The sequence below is a fragment of the Cetorhinus maximus genome, unplaced genomic scaffold, assembly GCF_964194155.1.
Source record: "Cetorhinus maximus unplaced genomic scaffold, sCetMax3.hap1.1 HAP1_SCAFFOLD_152, whole genome shotgun sequence".
Classification (NCBI taxonomy): Eukaryota; Metazoa; Chordata; class Chondrichthyes; order Lamniformes; family Cetorhinidae; genus Cetorhinus; species Cetorhinus maximus.
The window spans coordinates 776,261-790,949 of NW_027596142.1; positions in this window are offsets into that span (position 1 = coordinate 776,261).

The following is a 14,689-nucleotide window of genomic DNA, read 5'->3' on the forward strand; positions in this document are numbered from 1 at the left end:
AATTAAAAATTGCGGGCTGATTAATATAAGTAAGTGCTGTTTGGTTCATGGCAAATCTTGTTTGTGTAACCTCATTGAGTCATTCGGGGAAGCAATGGAGAAGATGGATGAGTATAATGCTTACTCAAGTGCACACGGACATCACGGGTTGACCAATATGATGACAATAAAAGAATGTTCAATACTGACGTGCATCGGTTTAAAGAGAAAATGGCTGTGTGGATACGATATTGTCTAACAGACAGAAAACATCGAGAAGAGTCAACGGATTTTCTTTTTCCCAACAAAAACGAGAAGACGGATTCCAATTCTGCCCCTCTAGGTCTCGCAGATGGGGACGCTGCACGCGTTTTTGAGACATAGAATTTTTAATGGGCAGAGGACAGAGTTTGAAAGTTTCCGGAGGCAACCTAATTAGAAACGTAATAAACAGGATGAAGAGAGCAGCATGTGACAGCGAGGCTTGTGAAATGCAAGTGTCAAGTGGCATTCATTCAGAAAAACTTGAAATAGTTATTTTTTTTTATCGGGTAAATTAATGGACACAATATAAAGTAAATGTCACAGGTTTAAGGAACGCATCGGAGAGAAAGGAGTGCGTCGTTAAACTTTGAATTCTATGGTTGAAATTGAATTCACCACGCTCTCAGACAGTGTCTCCTAGAGCCTATGCAGTCGGGTTGTAAAAGCCACAGTTTCCCAGATGTCACCATTAATTATTTTGTCAGTCACAATAACTCGCTGACAAATGGTTCTTGATCCTTCTACCATTGAGTACGGACTTGAAATCCGTATGATCATATGTTTCATTCATTTATGGATACACGCGGCTGCCACTGTGCGTCAGTAGTAATGACAGTGAATGTTTAAGGAATCCGCCAGCAATGAGGTTGCATTGCATTGGATGGTGTCGAACATCTCGAACACTGTCGATGGCATTTACCCAGGAAAGTGAAGGCAGTGCAATATCTTCAACCGTACCCCCGTGATCTGCCCGCCGTCCATAGCTCCCACACAGCCCTTGAACCACCCAGCTACTGATCAAACTCTCAGTTCACCAACAGCACCTGTAAGGAATAACCGTGATCCAAGCCGAAGCTTAGCGTCCATTCCACTGCTGCCGCTCAGCGTTTCCAGTAACTGAGATTCGTATATGATGAATAGTACTTCAAATTATCGCTATCTCCCACCCCCGCCGCACCCCTTTCAGTGTCGGCGTTCAGGGGGATCGCCCACTTGTTTATAGCAGCACTGATTCGGCTGAGCTAAGAGAAATGTAAACTAGTGTGTGAAGAAAGTTGACTGTCATAAATTACTGTAAAACAGAATGTTGTAGAGGGAATATAGTGTTAAGTTGGAAAATCTTAGAATCTTAATGCTGATGGCGTTGTGTATTCCGAAAAATAATTCTTGACATATGGACATATAGTCAATATAAATGGACCTAAGTTAGTTACGGCATGGAAAAGGGCATTTTCCATGTACAATATACTTACAATTCCAATATCGAAGGGTAATTATTAATCTGGGTTACATCGTAGCGTTCGTGCGATTCACCGCTATCCTGGTATTACGATTCGTGTTTTAATTAACATGAACCACATAGAGAATACAGGGTAATAACAGAGAAAGTGACACTGCAGCAACATCCTAAGTAGCCAGCAACACACAAGAATTGCTGACATGCTGCTACTTTACATCAGATTGAATGTTACGAGTATTAATACAGATTGAAAGGAGCCTCTTGTCCATTTCCTGCAGTACTGTTGCACAGAATCATTTATCCCAGACTGATTGACTTTCTTGCACGTCCTCCAGAGAGCGCAGTTAGAATTCAGATCGATCTTTAACGCACCTCTGATGGTTGGCATTGCAATGCCCAGCAGTTTCTTTTTAGAAGTTAATGTCTATGAAAGGGTACATATTATATGATATCTTCATGCAGAACTCACTCTCTAACACAATATTGTCTTCGTAATATATTTGCTTCTCTGTTATGTTATCCGTCCCTGTGAGGATACTTCGCTTCCTCAGCCTCTTTATATAACGCTGACGAAAACGATGCAACACCAGACTTTTGGGGGTAGACAGAGCTACCGGTGCCGGTCCAGGTTTAAAACCCATTGTCAGTGGTGCTCTGGTTACATCTTTTTGAAATGGCACAAATGGGGAACAGTTTGACTCAGCTGGAGGAAATGAAAAAAGCTGGAGGAGAATGGTGTGGACAACTTGTTCAGAGTTATCTACTTAACTCAATGTAAAACTGATGGACATATGCAACTTTAAGCAACAAAACGAACCAATGCACTGTGTAGTGAATTATGTCCTCCTTTGTCTAGGCTTTTGCTCTGTGAAAGTTTATGTGTCAAATTCCTGCTCTGCCGCACACTTTAGTTCCACCTCTCTTTGAGTGACGTCTTCTGCATCAGTTCCCTCCTCTTTTCATTCCCTTTCTATTATTTAATTTACTGTCTCCACGAAAACTCCACCTTTTTAATCATCTTTACCCAACCTTCCCCGTGTTTAATTTTTGTTTCCTTCCAGTCCCTTTCACATTTACCCCTTTTACATACCTGTGAAGCAAATGTTCCGTTTACCTCACAGTTTCTCTGTCATCAGTTCGTTTATTCATCGTTGTTCCCTTCTCAACTTTCCCAACTCTTTATAATATATTGCTAATTGATATTCTATCTCTGTGTTTAATGAATCTACAACTCGAACCTGAGTATGTCCTCATTCTCCTTGCCTTCCTCCCTCTTGTCTGCACTTGGGTACAAATCCTTTCCTTTTCGCTGTCCCCCCAGTTCATGTTTATTTTGGATTTTCTCTGTATCTTTTACTCTCTGTGACTTTCATTGATATTTTAGTTTTCTTCATCCTGTATCTTCTGTTCATCCTAAATTTCTCTTTCCATATCACTTCCTGACGTTTCCTGACACTCCGCGATTTTTGTTGATCGCCAACTTATGCCCTGTCTGCCTTTAGCTATCTGGGTGCAATCCCTGAGGCCATTTGTTTCTTTCCTTTTCTGGCTCCCTCCGGACTCTCTATTGCACATTTCACGAGCAGCTCTATTGATTGCTAAAGGCAACATATCGAATTTATTCATTTACTGTGTTTATCTGCCCTGTTATTCAGTATTCAGATGACAGGGTAGACAACAGCCGAAGTCACCGAAATCCTTGGCCAACCCGTCGAAGCAGTTGAGAAGTTGTTTCCACTGGCGCGTGCCACCAGCAACGTCATGCAACAGCTGAGAGTTTGCCGAAGGTGAGAACGATAAATTAAAAGCCACCCCAAAGAGAACGGCGTATTGGGCCATCCTCAATTGCCACGGTCCTGAAGGGGGATCATCGCGGGTTGGGAATGCGTGGAGCGCGCAAAGGCCCTGAGACATCCTGAGCACCCTTTGCCTCTCGAGCAGCCTCCAGACGCTCAAGCCGCCCTTTTCACTACATCCACAAATTCCTGGAGGAGAGTTGGAGGCTGGCGATCAGCTATTCTTACTCATTGCATTCCAATTCATCAATAAACCATGCTGATCATTTTTATTCTTATTATTTGTAATACAACATCTCTCAGTAACAAGCTCTAGTGACAATGGGATGGGGATGAAGCAGCAGTTCACGATGAGGTGGGCGCTATAACCACGAACCTGCAGTAAGGTTGTTCAACAAAGGTATCTTTAGTCCCTGGATGGAAGCTGAGGTTGAAATCAGGCGGCACCTAGCGATGGAGCAGCGCTTCTCAGGGTTAAACTGTTCACTTGCTGCTATGAGGCTGGGCCAAATTCCCTGACAGTTGTCTGTTTCAGACACGGGCGCAACTGTGGGTCCCACTGATACGGAAATAGGTTATTAATTATTAAATCATTAAATTGTGACACGGATCTCTTGATGAATTCAACAGGCACACTTTCAGGTTAAACAACGTCACATTGCAACAAGAGCTTAATTGCTAACTTGTTAGCTAGTTAGGTGCACATGCAGATCGAAAGAATCAGGGAACTTCGCTTGCCTGAGGAGGGACCAAAGAAGGAATCCTAAGGCCACACATGATGTTAATGACCATGGAAATGTAAAATGGTGGGAAGATTGTACAGGGCCTGTTGTCATGAACAATGAGGACAATAAGTTGTCTTGCCTTCCAAAGCGTGTTACTGATGGTCAGATGGCGCTTGATCTGCCGCTGCAGTAAAACATGCAACAACTCTCGTCAGAGTGTATATCCAGTCCATGAACAGCACTGAAGAGTTAAAGCATGCACTTTAAAATGACAGGCTTAACCTGGGTTTCTTCTACCCAATGGCAGTCAAGTTCATCATTTTTGTTGACTTCATCACATGGGTTCCTGCAGATCACCGGCCATAGGAGCTGGCCAGAATTGACTGGGAGATGAGCCTAGCATGAAAGACAGTGGAACAGCAATGGCAGGAGTTTCCGGGATTAATTAGGAGACCCAGCAAAAATTCATCCCTAGGAAGAAGAAGCATCCTAAAGGGGGGACGAAGCGACCATGGCTTACAAGGGAAGTCAGGGACAGCATAGAAGCTAAAGAGAAAGCATACAATGCGGTGAAGAGCAGTGGGAAACCAGGGGATTGGGAAGCCTAAAAAAGATCAACAGAGGACAACTAAAACAGAAATACGGAGAGCGATGATTAGATATGAGTTTAAACTAACTAGTACTATAAAAGAAGATTGCCAGAGTTTTTTTTTGATATATAAAGGGTAAGAGAGAGGCAAAAGTGGATATTGGGCCGCAGGAAAATGACTCTGGGGAAGTAGTAGTGGGGAACAAAGAAATGGCCGAGGAACTGAACAGGCACTTTGCATCAGTCTTCACAGTGGAAGACACGAGTGACATCCCCAAAGTTCAAGAGAGTCGTGGGTCAGAGGTGAGTATGGTGGCCACTAGCAAGGAGAAGGTGCTAGGAAATCGGAAAGGTCTGAAGGTGGTTAAATAACCTGGACCAGATGGATTACACCCCAGAGTTCTGAAGGAGATAGCTGAAGAGGTAATGGAGGAGTTAGTGGTGACCTTTCAGGAATCACTGGAATCAGGGAGGGTCCCAGAGTACTGCAAAATCACTAATGTGACCCCCCTGTTTAAGAAGAGAGTGAGGCAAAGGACGGGAAATTACAGGCTGATTAGCCTGACGTCGGTCGTTGGAAAGATTTGAGAGTCCATTATTAAGGATGAGATTTCAGAATACTTGGAAGTGCATGGTAAAATCCGGCAAAGTCAGCATGGTCTCATTAAGGGGAGGTCATGCCTGACAAATCTGTTAGAATTCTTTGAGGAGGTAACGAGTAGGTTAGACAAAGGAGAGCCAATGGATGTTATCTACTTCGATTTCCAGAAGGCCTTTGATAAGGTGCCGCACAGGAAGCTGCTCAGCATGATAGGAGCTCATGGTGTTAGAGGCAAGATATTAGCATGGATAGAAGATTGGCTGTCTGGCAGGAGACAGAGAGTGGGGATAAGGGTGTCCTTCTCAGGATGGCGGCCGGTGACTAGTGGAGTTCTGCAGGGGTCAGTGTTGGGGCCACAACTTTTCACTTTATCCATTAATGATTTAGATGAAGGAACTGAGGGCATCCTGGCTAAGTTTGCAGATGATACAAAGATAGGTGCAGGGATAGGTAGTATTGAATAGATGGGGAGGCTGCAGAACGATTTGGACAGGTTAGGAGAATGGGCAATGAATTGCCAGATGGATTACAACGTGGGGAAGTGTGAGGTCATGTACTTTGCTAGCAAGAATAGAGGCATGGACTATATTCTAAATGGGGAGAGAATTCCGGAATCTGGAGTGCAAAGGGATTTGGGAGTAATAGCCCAGGATTCTCTTAAGGTTAACTTTTAGGTTGAGTCGGTAGGTAGGAAGGCAAATGCAATGTTGGCATTTATTTCGTGCTGACTAGATTATAAAAGCAGGGATATACCGCTGAGGCTCTATAAGGCTCTGGTCAGACCACATTTAGAACATTGAGAGCAATTTTGGGCCCCGTAACTCAGGAAGGATCTGCTGGCCCTGGAGAGGATCCAGAGGAGCTTCACGAGAATAATCCCAGGGAATGAAAGGCTCAACATATGAGCAACGTTTGAGGGCTCTATGGTATTCATTAGCACAGAAGGCTGTGGAAGCCAGATATTTGGGTGTATTTAAGGCGGAGATAGATGGCTTCCTGATTGGTAAGGGGATCAAAGGTAACGGGGAGAAGGCGGGAGAATGGGTTTGAGAAACTTATCAGCCATGATTGAATGGTGGAGCAGACTCGATTGGCCGATAGGCCTAATATTTGCTCCCATGTCTTCTGGTCTTTCTGCTCCTATGTATCATTGGAAGGGTTCACAAGAATCTTGCCATTGGAAGTTGCCATGCTGCAGATGGCTGAACAATATGGCACTTTAATCACCAACACGGTTTTCCGCCACTCCAATTGGAACTTGGGGCCTTGGGTGCACCCCGGCTCTGAGCACTGGCATTTAATCGACCATGTTATCACCAGGCACAGGGCAGGTATGGTGTTCGGATAATGAAACCATGTGAGGCGTTGGTTGCTGTGCTGACCACTGTCTTATCCTTTCAAACATACACATTTTTGGCTCACACCTTGGCATTGCCAGGTCTTAAAGTGCACAAGTGTCTTAAAGTCTGAAGTTTGAAACAGGCAGGCAAGAAGGAATCTCTCCCAGAGCATTTCTGAGTCGCACATGAACAGTGAAACTGTGACACTGAATTGAGGAGAAGTGGGTGACATTCAGCAATGCAGGGTACTCCAGTGCTGTACATGACCTTTTTCTTACCGTCCATATGAATCAACATTTGTTGAATGAAAACTATCAGCGGATCCAATAACTAATGGAAGAGAATCATTACCATTACTGGGATTTGCTCAATCACATGTCCACTAAATCTAAGCACGTAGCGTACTCAAACCCCTGCAGGATTGAAGGATGCATGCTCAGAAAGATATAAGACGAATGGTTCAATCTGAAGAGTGAACAAATTGCCTAATTTGCCGACAGCACAAGATAGAAGAGTTCCTATGATTCTCGAAAACTGTTTGAAGTCACAAGCCTTGGTTGATTTGTTCAGCAGCCCTCTGCGCCTATGGGCCAAAACCTTAGGAAGAACAAAAGCACAATCTGCAAAGTTGGGCGGAACCCAATAAAAAAAACATCCTCATTGAGCTTTCATACATCAATGAAGAGACACGTTTTCCATTAACCGTTCTCTTGATAAATCTTCCAGCAAACTAAGACGAATAAAACTGTCAATCTTCTGTCTATAGTTAAACGTAAAGAAGCTGATGATGTCCCAACGTTTGTCTAAATGGCTGGATGCCAGTGCCTCGTCAATAGCCTAATTAAAATAGTTCACCCTATGAGGGGGAAAGGGAATGCTCCAGAATAATACAAGGTACATCATTGCAAAGCTGCACAAATAGAATGTAACCCGCCAACCATCAAACAATCATAGTGAAATTTCACACCACTTCCTCTCTGGGAAAAACCATCGCCGTAATCGCTCTGATCTTCTCAGTGCAACACCTCGACCAGGATCTGCTACCAGTGGAGACTGCAGTTCAATCAATAGTCCTAGAATCACTGATATGGCTCTTGCAGTAAGGCAGCTTAAACTCGTCGGGTTAGTAATGTCAAGAACAAGGCTTTGGCTTCTAAACCGCTTATGTTTCGCTGAAACAGGTCAGCTTTGAGAGGCTTTCAAAGGTCAGAAAAACATTCTGCTGCCTGAGAAATTCATCACACTGGTTCAACCATTCCACGACGCCAAGCTCACAACTTCCCTGGATGACGGTGAGTCTCCTCATCTGTTTCCGGTCACTAATGGAGTTAAAGAGGGCTGTGTGCTGGAATCGACTCTCTTCAGCATTTTTATTTATCACCCTTCTCTTCAATGCCCTCCAATATAGCGATGCTGACATTGAAATGAAATATCGCACAAGCAGAAATCTCACCATCCGGCGACTACTCCAGACAAGGAACAAATTGGCTAACAACATTCTTCATCACTTTGTGTTTTCAGATTTCTGTGCGCGTCCTACCAGTTCAGAGCTGGGAATGCAGGCAGCACAGCCTTGCCCACCAATCATGCAACAACTTGCACCTTATGATCATCATGACGAAAAATGAAGTAATGTATCAGTCTGTACAAGGGCGCAATGTTTCAGTCTATGCTCACAAGGTGTTTGCAATGGAGGGCTTCACTTATCTCGGCAGCGCACTCAATCGCACTGTCGATAATGAGGCACGTGCAAGAATGTAAAACAAACATAAAAAGTGTAACCTTCGGATGCCTCCTGAAATCAACCTGGAAGTGTAGAGAAACCTGCCCGCTTACCTAAGTGAAAGCCCGCACTGCAATAGGACTGTCAAATTTGCAAAAAGTTTGAAAATCTGATTGTGCACAAACACCATGTCATAAAGCGCAATCATTTTTAGTTGAGCTGCCTGAGGAAACCTCTGCAGCTCAGATGGCAGGGCAGAATAGCAGACATTGAACTGACACGTCAAACATTCAGTCTTTCACCAGAGACACAGCTGTGCTACACAGTTTATTTAACCGAAATGCTTAAAAATAGTTAACCAAATGACATTTCTATGGAGGATTTGATACTGGGGTGCGCTCTCATTGAAGACAAAGGAAGCGCTGTAGGGACACTTTGAACACTTCGCTTTGGAGTTTTAATATTCAACAAGATTCTTAGGATAAGCTCAACGAAGATGTTTGTGCCTTTGTAAGGCCAATTTAAAAAATGAAGGCTGAAGGCGTTAGTGTTTCAAATGCCATTTATTTCTCATGCTTCAAATCCATGGTCACGGTCAAGTATTTAAATAATCTATCAAGCAGTTTGAATGGATATATCACCAGGTTCTTAAACTCCTCTCTGAATTTCCCCTGTGTCACAGCGTAAATACACGTGTTGGTGCATGTACTGAGAAGCTGCAGCATCGTTGCTGTACTTTCTGTGATATAAAGGGGGTCAGTGGCAGAAACACCATATTGTTCAGTAATTCGCTGATAAACATAAAATACAAACTGTGTCACCCATAACATTAAAAAACTGCCTGTTATGCTGAACAGTAAAATGATAGCTTTTCTTCTATGATCCATCTCTGGATCCTTGCGGTTCTCGCCACTGCTGAGGCCCTGGAGACCCCTCCGGACTCTGCTGGTCACTAAAATGCATCTGACAGTCAGAAGGTTGAGAATCGAAATTAGAAAAAACGGGACACAGGGAGACAAAATGCGATGAAACAACTGATATGCTGCCCAAGCAGTGGAATTAATGAGGCTAGATTTACGGGTACAATACCAGGGAACGTTATCAATTATATATACAGCTTCAGATGCGAAGAACCAAGGGGTACACTCTAAGGAGTCTAGCACACTCACTGTTGCTAGACCCACAGCTGCCGTTTTCGGGGTACAATATTTTGTTTTCAGCTTCTCACAACAAATTGCCACAAAACGATCAAAGGTGAACACCACTGTTAGCCATACAGAAACAGTCGTGGCTGCAAAAACCAGGAAGTTATTGAGGCAGCAAACGGGAGTAATGAGCAGAAATGAACCTGGGAAGTATATTCGAAATATCCCTCTTAACATAGGATCAGTGATGATGACCAGCAGATCGGCCATTGCCATGCCCAACAGGTAGCGGTTGATACATTTCGACAGACCACACTTTCCTCTGAATAAAATCAGAATCGTTAGCACGTTAACTGGAACAGAGAAAAGTAATGAAACACATAAACAATGATTAGCCATGGAAGCAAAATCGCAAAATGTCAGGTTATAGGATTGTTTTGCTGTTGCATCCTAAAAGGAACGTTTATGAAATGTTTTTGAGCAGAGGATTTTTTTTCAATTTATTGTCAAATCGTATTGAAGATCTATTAGTCATTAATTTGAATACATTGCCCACTGGATGCAGTGAAAGGGACAAGTGAGGTCGTCGAACCATTGCCTAGGAGTGAATGTCACTGAGGAAGCAGGCATATTGTTTGTTTAAACCAGCTTTGGGTTCCATGCTGATGAGGAAAATTTGGGTTCATACTGAGAGCAACTGATTAGTTGTTCAGGGTTATGCAAGCTAAACTTGGCTCACACAAAGGGAATGAGGAAGAGACATTGAGTGTGGGAATTGCTGGGGAGATTCATACAAAAACTGAACCCTGCCGTGAAATTGGGAGGGAGACATCTAAAATCGGATTTGGAGGCCTGGGCAATTGGTTTTGGAAAGTGGGTAAACCTAAGTGTTGGATGAGAAGATAGAGGATTCAGTGCAATGCAATAAGAGACTGAGATTCCAAGATTGAAATGGAAAAAAAAAACATGAGGCGAATTCTAATACATGTATCATCTTTATACACAACTCAATTAGTATTTTTTAACCATTGATAGCTAATATAATTGTTGTTGGCGAACAGGAGGATGGTCCTGAACTACGTTCAATAAATTTATCTTTCACGTTCCATTGCTTACAAATGAGAAACGGACACAATGAAGATAATGCACATCGTCCTTGATGAAATTGTGCAAATACATATTTTCAGAGCATTATCTAATAATATATCACCATTAGTGAAAGTGAAAGAAATTATTCAATAATGCCTGTTCACTTTGCTCATATATCCAGAAAAAGAACATTCACCGAAAGAGTTAAACACATAACAAATGAGTGTAGCAGTGAAACTAAATGAACCTGCAACATATTTCACATGTCCTCATCTCAGTTGCCCTCACAAATCGTTCAAGAGACTTGAGAAGTTCATCACCATAAGTTACTCACACCGTATTTTATCTCATTTACACCCCACTTGTATTCGCCCCACCCCGCACCCGCCTCCCCCTCTCGCCCCACGCCGCCTCTCTCGCCCTCTCTCTCTCCAAATCTATCTCTCTTTCGCTTGCATCCTTTGTTTCTCTCTCTCTCTTTCACCTCCCTCATTACTTTTCGTTTGTTATCTCCCGTTGATCCCTCTACACCTCTAACATCGTTCTTGCATTGCTCCGTTTCACATCTGACTCATTGTTATTATCCTGAGCGAGCATCCTAGTCATAAATGCTACTTGCCTGTAAATTTCGGCGGGTATTTATTTTTGTTCATTTAGAAACGTTTGTGAAAAGTTTAACATTTCAAGAGATGATCACAGTCTCTATTTGTTAACTTGCTTTTTTCTCTTGTTCAAATCCGTTCCATTACTTAAAAGAAAAAAACTTCAGAGCTCATATGTTTCAGGTGAAAGTCCACAGAATCGTGTAATTAATGAAGATACCAAGCAATAATGTAGTATTTGCGCAGACTTGACCATCATTACCTCATGATACGCGGTCTATCGAGATTACTCATGAAAATCACACTTCACATTCCAGCTTGAGTAAGAGTTTCTTCAACCCTCTTAAATTATGTCAACATTTCAACTCTCGATTTCATGCAAAATACATTCAGATAATAGTGCATCATAAAAACAAAGAAATGTACATCAGAGTCATGGAAAGAAGATTAAATGCTATCCTCTCTCAACCTCAAAGAAACTGATTCGTGACTATATGATCAATTTAATTTTATTAATTTAACAGCCAGTACATAATCACAAATTTGCAAGAAAGAAAAAAAAAACACAATTGATTGACATCACTTATTTAATCTGCTCCCCATCTTTGCTTCCATCTCCCTTAGTGAATTCATCCAATTATCAGAAGAATGCTGTTTCCTCTCATAAGTTAAATGCAAAATAGTGTGGATGCTGGAAATCATAAGTAAAAACTGAAGACACTGAATAAACTCAGCTGCTCGAGCAGCACCTGTAGAAAAAGAAACGGAATTAGCGTTTTGTGTTGGTATGGCTCTTCTTCCAGAGCTGAAGGAGGGCCGCACGGACGGGAAACGTTTAATCAGTTCCTCTCATAACAGATGCTGCCAGTCACGCTGAATTTTTCCAACATTTTTTCTCTTTATTTATGTTTCATCTCATCTTGTGCTGACAAATATCCCAGAAGGCAAATAATGTGCACTCATTCCCAGGCCATGCACTGTTCAATCTGTCTGCGAAACAAAGAACACGCAAAATATAATTCCTTTGTCAGAGAAACATAAACCTAACTGAAACTCCAATTGTAGTAATTGTAAAATGTAGATTTAGCAGGGGGATTGCTTAACAAAACATTGATACTGCTCATCCTAGATTACAACTAACATGAAAGTTTTGTTAGTCCCTCAGGTGCACTGTAACTGTTTTCAATATAAGAGCAATACATTCCATTTCACAATGAGCTCCGGCAACAGGCTGTAACTTCATCCATATTCTTTCAGGGAAGACTATGTGAAAGAAACAGGAACAGACTCAGTTCGGCAGCGAGGCATACATCGTGGCAGAAGGGAATAATATTTTAGATCAGTGAAAAGCAAAACAATGTTTGAAGTTGTTGCAAAACGGATTAATGTTGTTTATTGTTAGAGGTCTGACATTGCGCAGCCTCGTGTGGCAGTTAGCTGCCTCGTTATGAATAACTGAGAAGTTTTGAGCAGTGATATTCCAGGACAGGTACGGCCCGCAAAGTGATACTGGGAGGAACAATCGATCGTCTTCTGCGTGTTGATACGACGCTGGTGAGAGCCAATGTGCAATATCACACGCAGTATTGATCGACTGAGATAACGGGTGATGTTATTGAATGGGAGGTAGTTCAGGCAAGAATTATTAGGTTTAGTCCTGTGTTGATGGAGTTATCATATGAGAAAATTCTGAGCTGCTTGCGTCCACAATCAAAGCAGTTGGTAAGAATAAGACCTGATATTACTATAACGTACACGATTCAGAAGTCGTTTAAAGAGGAATTGACTGGATTTTTCCTGTCAGGATTTTTCACCTCATGGAATAATAAAGGCCATATGGGCACTGTTTCACAGTCAACTTCCACACATTCAAACTGGGGATGATTAAGGCTATTTTCACTCCGAGGGTCGGAAATCTCTGGAATTGTCTTGGAAACAGAACTCTGGATGCCGAGATATTGAAAATACACAAGGTTTGGGTAAACGGAGTTTTACAGTATAGCAGAGTAATGGATTATTGGTAAACCAATGGAAAAGGGAGCTGGGGCGCCATCAAGTGAGTCACGATCTGATCGTAATGCTGAACGCCTTACAGCTCGTGCTGTATGCCATACTTCACCTCCTGTTTCCAATGTCCTTGTGTCCAGCTGACAACAATTTACCCAGTACAACAAATAAACTTTTAGAATTGCCAGGATTGCATCCGAAATGGTCAATGCAGGTACATGAAATTCACAAAAGGTCGACAAAGCAAAGATTTAAGAAATTTCATTCCTCAACGTGTAAAACTGATCACTAAGCTTTAAACATATAGCAACTAAAAAATTGTCGATTCGAGCAGTTGTGTCAAACACTGATTTACAGCATTAAGAACTGGACGCAATGGCTCACCAAATACTCCAACTGGCGTAAGAACAAGAAAGTAAATATCTTGTATTTGATAGATGACTGGATATTCCATTACTGTGAGGGAGACTCGAACCCACAGCTCCAGCAGGCACTCTGAGATCACCCATTCTGATGGTATTTGATTTATAAAGGGTATGTTATTCCTCTGAGACGGTTGTATTCCTGATTATTGCTATTAGTCACATGAGTGAGCAAACACATTACATCATCAGCTTTGACTCCGATGTAAATTACATTGTGAAATGATTATTCTGAATCAAAATCGCATCAAAAAAAAACAAGGCTTGATGTTATCCTTCAAATCCCGAGTATAAAGTTGCAAACTATGATTGTCGAGAAGCAAGTTAACAGTAAACAAAGATTGAAAAATAAATTGTTGATGGTAATATTGGCTTCGGCCGTTTAACTTAGATGGTTAATGGAATGGTATTGGCAGAAATGGATCAGCATCGGAAAGCGAGAGTGAGAGAGAAAGAGAGAGAGAGTGACAGGGAACGAGAGAGAAAGACAGAAGAATGAGAGCAGGTTGGGAGTGGAGAGAATGGAGGGTTGGGGAGATTGGGAGGGACCAAGAATTAATGTGTGTGCATTTAGAATACACCCGCCAAAAGCCCGTCCATTCTCTCTCCCGGCTACCTCTGTATTAAAATTATTCATGAGTCTCTCCAGAATGGAAAAAGCTAAAACCTTTATCAGTCGCCTCATCAGCAATATCGGTCGCTTTTCACTGATTATGTTTGCCTCCCTGTCTGGTGCCTCAAGGTGAGTATGGATTTATTTTGAATCGATTCCAAATTCCACTCTGACCCGAGCTTCCAGTATCATTGCTCCTACAGCACATTTTTGAATCCCTCATTTGACCAGTTGTTTCTTCTGCTTGAACTCATTTTCCGAATGCAAAATGTATTTGTCACACTCTCTAACCCTCTCTTACAATCCATGGCCATTTTCTATCTCTGACACCCGTCTCTTAGTTGGGTTTCCATTACTGGATTCCACTCTTACCCACCCTATCTGAAACGGAGAAACTCCTGCACTGGCTTCTCCCCCGACTTTGCAATATCATGGTCTTTGATGGGTCTCCACTTTCCCATCTAATATTTCATATTGGGGATATCATCAGCAGGAGTGTGGCTGGATTTCTTTGTACGATATTGATATCAGCTTTTTCTCTCGATGTTATTTCT